At 48.9% G+C, this 9,078-nt stretch overlaps 1 pseudogene; it reads right to left on the reverse strand.

The window, feature by feature from the left end:
* Window positions 1-6,390: 6,390 nt before the first annotated feature.
* Window positions 6,391-9,078, reverse strand: part of LOC105535745 — an 8,627-nt pseudogene continuing 5,939 nt past the window's right edge.

Below are 9,078 nucleotides of genomic sequence, written 5' to 3' on the forward strand. Positions count from 1 at the left end.
AGAGGAAGGAAGGAAGGGAGAGAGAGGAAGGAAGGAAGGAAGGAGAGAGGGAGGGAGGGGGGAAGGAGGGAGGGAGGAAGGAAAGAAAGAAAGAAAAAGAAAGAAAAGAAAGAAAGAAAGAAATTAACTAGCTGGGCAACATGATGAAACCCATCTCTACGAAAGAAAGAAAAAGAAAGAAAGAAAGAGAGAAAGAGAGAAAGAGAAAGGAAATTAGCTGGGCATGGTGGCATGCGCCTGTAGTCCCGGCTACTCAGGAGGCTAAAATGGGAGGATTGCTTGAGCCCAGAGGTCAAGGCTGCAGTGAATGAAGATCATGCCACTGTACTCCAGTCTGGGCAACAGAGCAAGATCCTGTCTCAAAACAAAGAAACAAAATAAACCAAACAACTTAGGGACCTTAGAGTCACCTGTTGACATTCTTCATGCAGGACTCACATGATCCCTCATGTAGGAGTCACGTACACGAGCAGCCTCCCTGGCAGACAGCCAGCCAATTATTGTTTGCATACTTTCAGTGATGGAGAGCTCAGTACATCTTGAAGCAGTTCATTCTATTACTAAATGCCTTGCTCTAACTATAAATTACAGTCAAAATCTCTCTTCCTCTAATTTCTCCTCATAGGACACAGTTGTGAACTTCATACAAGTCTGCCTCTTCTTTCACATGACAGTCCTTCAAAGACTCAGTGATTATGTTCTCCTGAGTCATCTTTTTCTCCAGGCATCTCATGTCTTGCCCCCTCTCCATGTGACTTCCAGGTGACCACCTTTCCTTCTTCCCCTCTAATCTTGGTAAGAGCCCTTTACAGCAGGGGTCCCCAGACCCTGGCCAGGGACTGGTCTGTGGCCTGTTAGGAATCTGGCTGCACAGTAGGAGGTGAGTAGCAGGCAAGTGAGGGGAGCTTCATCTGTGTTTACAGCCATTCCCCGTCCCTCGGATTACTGCCTGAGCTCCGCCTCCTGTCAGATCAGTGACAGCATTAGATTCTCATAGGAGCATGAACCCTATTGTGAACTCTGCATTCGAGGGATCTAGGTTGCCGGCTCCTTATGAGAATCTTACTAATATCTAATGATCTGAGGTGGAACAGTTTCATCCTGAAACCACTCCTAAATCCCACTTGATCATGGCATATTATCTTTTTGATTCATTGTTAGATTCAGCTTGGTAGTACTTTGTTGAAAATGTTTTCATCTATGTTCATTAGGAATACTGCCTGTAGTGTTTCTTTTGTGTGTGTCCTTGTCTTGTTTGGGTATCAGAGTACTGCTGGTCTTATAGTCTGAGTTGGGAAGAATTCCCTCCTCTTTAATTTTTGGGAATTGTTTGAGAAAAATTGGTGGGTTTTTTTGTTTTGTTTTTTGTTTTTTTTGTTTTTTTTTTTTTTTTGGCATTTGCAGCACTTTAATTGCCAAGGCAGATTACATACAATAAATGAAGAAATATGGGTAAACGAATATACACATTTTGAGAATTTCTAAGGTTCAATTAACGTGTGAAAATTCCTTAACCTCTTAATCATCAGGAAAATGGATATTACAACCACAACAAAACCACAAGTCATTGGATCGACAAACATTAAAAAGTCTCACAATCCTAAATGTTGGGGAAGATGCTGACCACCAGAAGCACTGGGAAAAGCCCTTTACAAAGCTCTCAAGCAGCATCCACTAATGCCAAATATCCCAGTGAACAGTGGTTCCAACCCCAGCAAGGAAATGCTCAGGCTCAATTCAAATAAGGGGCAGGTACATTCACAGCAGAGCCACCTGTGATGGCCACACAGTGAAGACAGCAAATACCCACCTGCAGCAGAGTGGGTAAAGGGCGGTGCATTTTCTGCAGAAAGTTATCAGTGGTGTAGACCAGCCACTCCAGGCCCACTGGGATCCGTAGGACTTTGCAGGCACAGGCCCCTTACCAATCCAGTAATTACCTGGGGTCAGAGTGGTTTTCATTCACAGAGACATCCTCCTCTTGGTACTGAAACCCTGAGTTCTTTTTTGTCCATAGAGCCATGCCCTTCTTGGTACTGAGACATCATTGTGAAGACTGAGGCTCCCTCCTAGGAGTATAGAGGTGGGAGCAGCTCCGTGAAGTGAGGGAATAACTGAGTGTCTGTCAACAAGTCGGAGGCATAGGGGCTCTGAGGCCACAAGGGCCCTGGGGCTGGGGCTGGGGCTGGGAGTAATCCTGGGCATGGGCCTAGAACTGGGACTGGGCCTGGGAGTGAGCCTAGGCTTGGCATCCAACCAGGGCTTATGATGGGACCCGGGCCTGGGATTCTCTCATGCCTGTGATCCCAGCACTTTGGGAAGCCAAGGCAAGTGGATCACCTGAGGTCAGGAGTTTGAGACCAGCCTGGCCAACATGGTGAAAGCCTGTCTCTACTAAAAATACAAAAAATTAGCTGGGCGAGGTGGCAGGTGTCCATAATCCCAGCTACTTGGGAGGCTGAGGGAAGAGAATTGCTTAAACCTGGGAGGCGGAGGTTGCAGTGAGCTGAGATTACACCACTGCACTCCAGGCTGTGCAACAGAGCAAGACTCTGTCTCAAAAAAAAAAAAAAAAAAACCCAAAAAACAAAAAACTATGTTCCATGCGTGTTTTCCTAATGGACTGTTAGGTATTTCTCATTTTTGAACTCCAGATATTTGTAAGGTCAGCCCTTTTCCTGTGATCTGAGTTACAAATATTTGTCCATTTTGAATTATCTTTTGATTTTTCTTACGGTGCTTCATGTCATGTAGATTTTTTTGAATTTGTGTAGTCAAATGTAGTAATCAATTTATTTTCTGGTTTTTGGATATTGAGTCATGGTTAGAGGGACTCCAATCACCCCACCCACTTCAAGGTAAGAGTGGAATTCTCTCACATATTCTTCCAATACTTTTATGTTTTCTAACCAACTTTCACAAGATATAATTTACATATAACAAAAGGCATATATTTAAAGGATACAATTTGATGACGCTTGACAGATGTACATCCTCATGATATCATATGATTTTTCTTTAAGTATTAAATCATAATGCATTTGGAATTTATATCACTGTCTACTTTGAGAAAAGGACTAAATTTTATTTATTTATTTATTTATTTATTTATTTATTTATTTGAGACGGAGTTTCACTCTTGTCACCCAGGCTGTAGTGCAATGATGCAATCTCGGCTCACTGCAGCCTATGCCTCCCGGGTTCAAGTGATTCTTCTGACTCAGCCTCCCAAGTAGCTGGGATTACAGGCACCCACCACCACACCCTGCTTAATTTTTGTATTTTAAATAGAGATGGGGTTTCACCCTGTTGGTCAGGCTGGTCTCAAACTCCTGACCTCAGGTGATCCACCTGTCTCGGCCTCTCAAAGTTCTGGGATTACAGGCATAAGTCACCGCGCCCAGCAAATTTTATTCTTTCAGTTTTCAGATGATTGGCCAGATGTCTGAACACCCTGCATTGAGATGCTTCCTTTGTTCCATTCTCTATTTCTGTATGGATTTCTGTCTACATCTGGACTTGCTCTTCTCTTACATTTATCTGTCTGTCCATACATACACATTTACTACACTGTTTTAATAAATGAAGCTTCATAACTGAATTGCCTTTAATAAATGGTACCAGCTCCAATACCAATTGCAGCAGAAGACATGTCCCCTGTATTAGGTATTTGAGGGAAAGATGGATGTTCTGGGTGCTCGAGCTGAGTTTGTTTCCCTATGCCAGGCCTCCTCTTTACTCTTAGAGAAAGGTACCCCATTTTATAGATGTAGAAAGTGAGGTGGGGTCAAGGAAGGTCAGTCCCCAACTGTGCCAGTTCTGAATTTTGCAGGGTTAGGAGCACTCAGCCTCATGTGCTCATTTGTGAATGAGAAAACTTGCTCCGGGTGGAGATAGAGACACGTGGAGAAGACAGATCTGATGACGCATTATCACTCAACCACTCACTCATTCACCACTTCACCCCAGCACGGACTGACCATGTGCTCAGGCCAAGCCCTGCACTGGGGCAGAGAAGGGGCTGCTCTGTCCCCTGGGATCTCACGGTGGGCTGCAGGGAAAGGCGAAGAAGCACCAAGGGACAGGAAGATGTGACTGTGGTGGGAATAGACGGAGGAACGGCGATGTGGGCACCCACAGTGGAGCCTCACGGTCTTAGCCTGGGCCCCCCCTTCCAATGCTGAAAGTAAGACCTGTGCTCAGGACTTTGCAGCGGAGGGTTATTTGGAAAAGTGAATCCAGGGAGCAGAGTGAGGGTCCGGGAAAGTAAAGGAGGAGATAAAAGCTAAGGGTATACTGTAGAGATGACCACATTGAAGGCAACTAAGGCTTAATCCAGTGTGATCTCTAGGATAGCAGCTAGAAAGTATATCACGGCCAGGCACAGTGGCTCATGCCTGTAATTCCAGCACCTTGGGAGGCTGAGGCAGGCAGATCACCTGAGGTCAGGAGTTTGAGACCAGCCTGACCAATATGGAGAAACCCTGTCTCTACTAAAAATACAAAAGTTAGCCAGGCATGGTAACGAGTGCCTGTAATCCCAGCTACCTGGGGAGCTGAGGTAGGAGAATTGCTTGACCAGGAGGCGGAGGTGGCAATGAGCTGAGATCACACCGCTGCACTCCAGCCTGGGCAACAGGGCAAGACACCGTCTTAAGAAAAAAAAAGGAAAGTGCATCAGATTGTGCATGCCTCTCTCTCAGTGAAAAGGGGGAAAACATTTAACTCCATGTTCCTGTCTCCATTGGTTGAGGGCTGTCCTGTGGGAACAGGCAGGAATCCACCAGGGATGCGTGGATCTGGTGACGGCCAGCATACATGGACCGTTTGCCAGACCTGTGGCTGGAATCTGGAGCCAGGTGAGACCACATGAGGCTGGACAAGGGGTCTCAGCCTGGTTCCCAGGTATGGGACTTGACGGCCACCTAGCAGGCCAGGATGGGAAATGCAGCAGGGACCAGGGCAGCTAGGGAGGCTGCTCCGGGTTCCCCACCCCAGAGAGGAGGCAAACCTGAGACAGGGCAGCCCTTTCCCCTGGAAGTCTCTCCTTCAGGGACAGACCCAGAGGCTCCACAGAGCAACCCAGCCACAAGGGAGGCCTGTGTGTCCCCATGTGATGGGCTTTCATTGCACTGGGCCCCAAGGAGGTCACGGCCTTGGAGTGCAAGAATTCCTCCCGCCTCCTGAGTCCCAGGACTACCTGCCTCTTCTGTCCCCTCACCTGGGCCATCTGCCCCCCTCCACCTCCTGCAGGCTCACCCCTTTGTTCCCTGCTTTCTCTTTCTCTGCTTCTCTCTGCCTGCCTCTTTGTCCTTCCTTTCTCTTTCTGTGACCCTGTCCTCAACAACTCTTTCCCTTCCTCTATTGTGCTGTTTCTCTGTGATTCTCTCCAGCCCCCTCTCCCTGTCTCAGTCCTCTCCATCTCTCATGCTTCCTGTCTCCATTCCTCTCTTCTCTTTTTTTCTCTGCCTTTCCCTCGGTGTGTGGATGACTGGCCAGCTCTCTGGACATCTCCCTCCCTCCAGCTCCCTTGATTCTCACTATGGGTCCTTCTGTCTTTGTCTCTTCCATTCCTCTTCTCCCCCTGGGCCCAAATCAACTTCTCTCCATGACTCCATCCTCCCATCTCCATCCCTCTCTCTCTCCCCTCACCCCCCACCTTCTCTCTCCCTTCTCTCTCTCTCACTGTTTCAACCCCTCTTTCTATCCTCCTTGTCTTTCTCCTTCTCTCTGCTGTTCCCCTCCCTCTCTCATCCCTTCTCTCGTCTTCTCTTTGCCTGTCCCGCCTCTGACTGACCTCACCCCTGCATTCTCTACTCCTCTCCAGTCCTGCTCAGTGAGCCTCTCACCACCAACCTCTGCCTATCACACAATTTAAAAATTACAGGAAGATGGTGGGGGGCACAGGACTTATGGAGAAATGTCTACACCCAACTCAACTTCCCTTAGAGCCGCCTGGAGTTGGTGCTCCCGGGGGCAGCTGGCTCAGTGGGGAATGGGCTCTGACAAACCCTGAGTCTCGGCGAGGCTCCTCAGGGGCTTCACAGCTGCTGCTGGGCCCCCTTCTATTCCCTGTCAGGAGAAGTTGGCCACCTCATGGGGATGGATTCCGGTCCATCTGCTCACAAGGCACCACGGGCAGTCACTAGGAACACAGTGACTATTTCTAGAATGAATGAGCACAACCTCCACCCATGGCTGGATACAGGATATTCCCCCATCCCAGAAGGCCCCCTCGGGCCCTTCCCAGTCAACACTAACCCAAAGGGTAACCCTGCTTCTGCGGCCAGCAAGGCAGTATCTGCCTGAGTTTGAACAGTGTATGAGGAGTCACACCTGGTATACCTTGGGGTGTGAACTGGTCCTCCAGGAAGCGGACACCCAGAAAGATAGGACTGCAAATGTTTATTAAGGGAAACACTATGGAAATGAGAGAGAGAGGAGTGAGCACGGGGCATGGGGCATCAAATATGGTGGAGACTTTTCCAAGGTATCGTGGCCCAGGAGACTCTTCAAATTTCAAAATTGTCCTGTAAGGTAAAAAGATTTCGGTTTATTTCCAGGTGACCTTCGTTTGCCCAATGTACATTTTGTCTTCTCTGAAATATCTGTGCGCCTGCTGAATACGTCTGTGTGTGGCCGCATCTGTGTCTGTATGTCACAGAGAATAATTATCCACAGATCGCAGATGTAAATCTCAGAGTTTAACTGTGTATGCATTTTTAGAATGTCTTCATCTCATAAGGATCTGAATTCTAATCTTGGAGACAGGGGCTTTCCCTTATCTTTTGAAAGAGAAACTGGAAATCCCAGAGCCTGAGCTATTACACCCTAAGATTTATTAAATGAACTTCAATGAACATCTTTTGCTGATCTTCTGACTGGGAATATTTTCATTTAATCAGCGGGAGGGGTGAGGCTCTACTACCTACCAGCTGTTTTGCAAGATGCTTTCCGTATGAGCTTGGTCTCCCTGCCCTCACCATGGCCTCACAATCACATCATTCCCAGCTCATTTCTGAGAAAGCTGGGGCTCTGAGCCCTACTGAGAGTTGGTGTCTGGGCTTAGGCAGCAAAGACACAGGGAAGGGGAAGCACTTTGCAGGCCAAGGTTGGGAGACGCAAAGCTGAGAGTCGTGGGTGGGAAGGAGAGGGTGCTGGAGATCAGAGGAGGCCAGGGCAGCTCAGGATTGGCCTTGAGTTTCCGGCCAGAGTCAGCCTCATTCTGAAGGCCAAGGCCGCAGCTGCACTGAACCAGACCCATCCTCATTGCTAGTCTCCTTGGGCCATAAAAACTCAGGGACACAGGTTCCCCTGACAGAACCAAGCTAAATTTTTCCCCTGACAGAACCAATGCCTAGACCTCTAGGCATTCGTTCACCCTGATCCAGAGCCTTCACACACCCAGGGAAAGAATCATCTTTCTGCCGATAATGGACTAAAGTCTGTAGGGCAACAAGGAAGTGCTGTGGGGGTAATTCCCTGTACACACTGTGCTATCTGAGCTCCCACGGTGGCTCTGTGTGGCCCTCACGCAGCCTCCACGCTCCTGCTCACACTGCTTGCCTGGCTAGGAGCTGCCTTCCAGCTCCATCTGAGTTCAACAGACCCCCATGTGACACCCTGCTTCATCTTTCTCTTCCACAGCCTCCTGTTTACTCCCAGGAGATTCTGTCTCCTCCTTCTGCACTCTGCATCCCTTCACCTGTGCTTCCACTGGGGTGGTCAGAAGCTCTGTGCCCTTCAGTGTGGGTCTCTCTGCTGCAGGACACAGGATGCCCTGCCAGTCAGGGACGGGTCTCATCCCTCACAGAGCTGGCCATATGGCCCAGCTTCCATACACGCCTGTAAAACTGGTATTTCTAGCTTCTATAAACAATCTCTGGCTGGGCGCAGTGGCTCACACTTGTAATCTCGGCACTTTGGGAGGCCAAAGTAGGCAGACGGCATGGCTCCAGGAGCTTGAGACCAGCCTGAGCAACGTGGTGAAACATGGTCTCTACAAAAAGTAAAACAAAAAAACATTAGCCAAGCATGGTGTTGCACACAGGTAGTCCCAGCCACTCTGGAGGCTGAGGTGGAAGGATCACCTGAGGCCTGGAGGTGGAGGTTGCAGTGAGCCAGGAGTGCACCCCTGCACTCCAGCCTGGGTGACAGAGTGAGACTCTGTCCCTCCCCAGAAATAAAAAAAAAAAAACAAAACAACTCTTTCCTCATCTACAGAAGATACTTGCTGCCAAGGTCATAATGAGGACATAATGCAACTGACTTGTAGTCTCAGAAACTTGAGCAAAGTGACCACATCCTCAGCCAGTGCTACCCTCGTATTGCAAAGCCCTGCAGTACAATCTGTGACATTTCTATTCATTCAAGAAAGGAAAGATGAATCCATTTTGCAACTCAGTTCATACTGTTCAGATAAACACACGAAATGGTACATGTGGAGGTGGTGGTCGAGGTCTTACAGGCCACAATGGGTAGAGGAGCTGGTTGAGGTCCTGGAGGAGTCAGTTCAGACAGCAGAGGCCAGCCAAGTGGAGAAGGTGGCAGATGTACTAGAGGAGACCCTGGTGGAGGAGGTGGCTGAAGTCCCAGGGGCCACGAGTGGAGATCATTGAAGTAGCGGAGGAGATTCATGTGAAGGTGGTTGTTGAGGGGCCAGATGCCACCCAGGTAGAAGGCGTGGCTGAGGATCTAGAGGTTACTAAGTGAAGATGTAGTCTGAGGTCCCAGAGGCCTCACAGAACAAAAAGGTGAATGATGTCCCAGAGGAAAGGCAGCTATAAAAGATGGATGAGGTCCTGGAGGACAGAAACATGCAGAAGATGGATAAGCTCCGGGAGGACCAAGAGCTGCAGGAGGTAGATGAGGCCCTGGAGGGCAGACACAATTTGCAGGTGAATTAGGTCCCAGAAGACCTATGGCTGCAGGAGGTGGATGAGGTCCCAGAGGACCAACAGCTGCAGGATGTGGATGAGATCCTGGAGGACCTACGGCTGCAGGAGGTGGATGAGGTAGGTCCTAGGGGACCAGCAGGTGCAGAAGGTGGATAAGGTCCCAGAGGACCACCAGCTGCAG

This window comes from Mandrillus leucophaeus, unplaced genomic scaffold (genome assembly GCF_000951045.1).
Source record: "Mandrillus leucophaeus isolate KB7577 unplaced genomic scaffold, Mleu.le_1.0 Scaffold15, whole genome shotgun sequence".
NCBI classification, from domain to species: Eukaryota; Metazoa; Chordata; class Mammalia; order Primates; family Cercopithecidae; genus Mandrillus; species Mandrillus leucophaeus.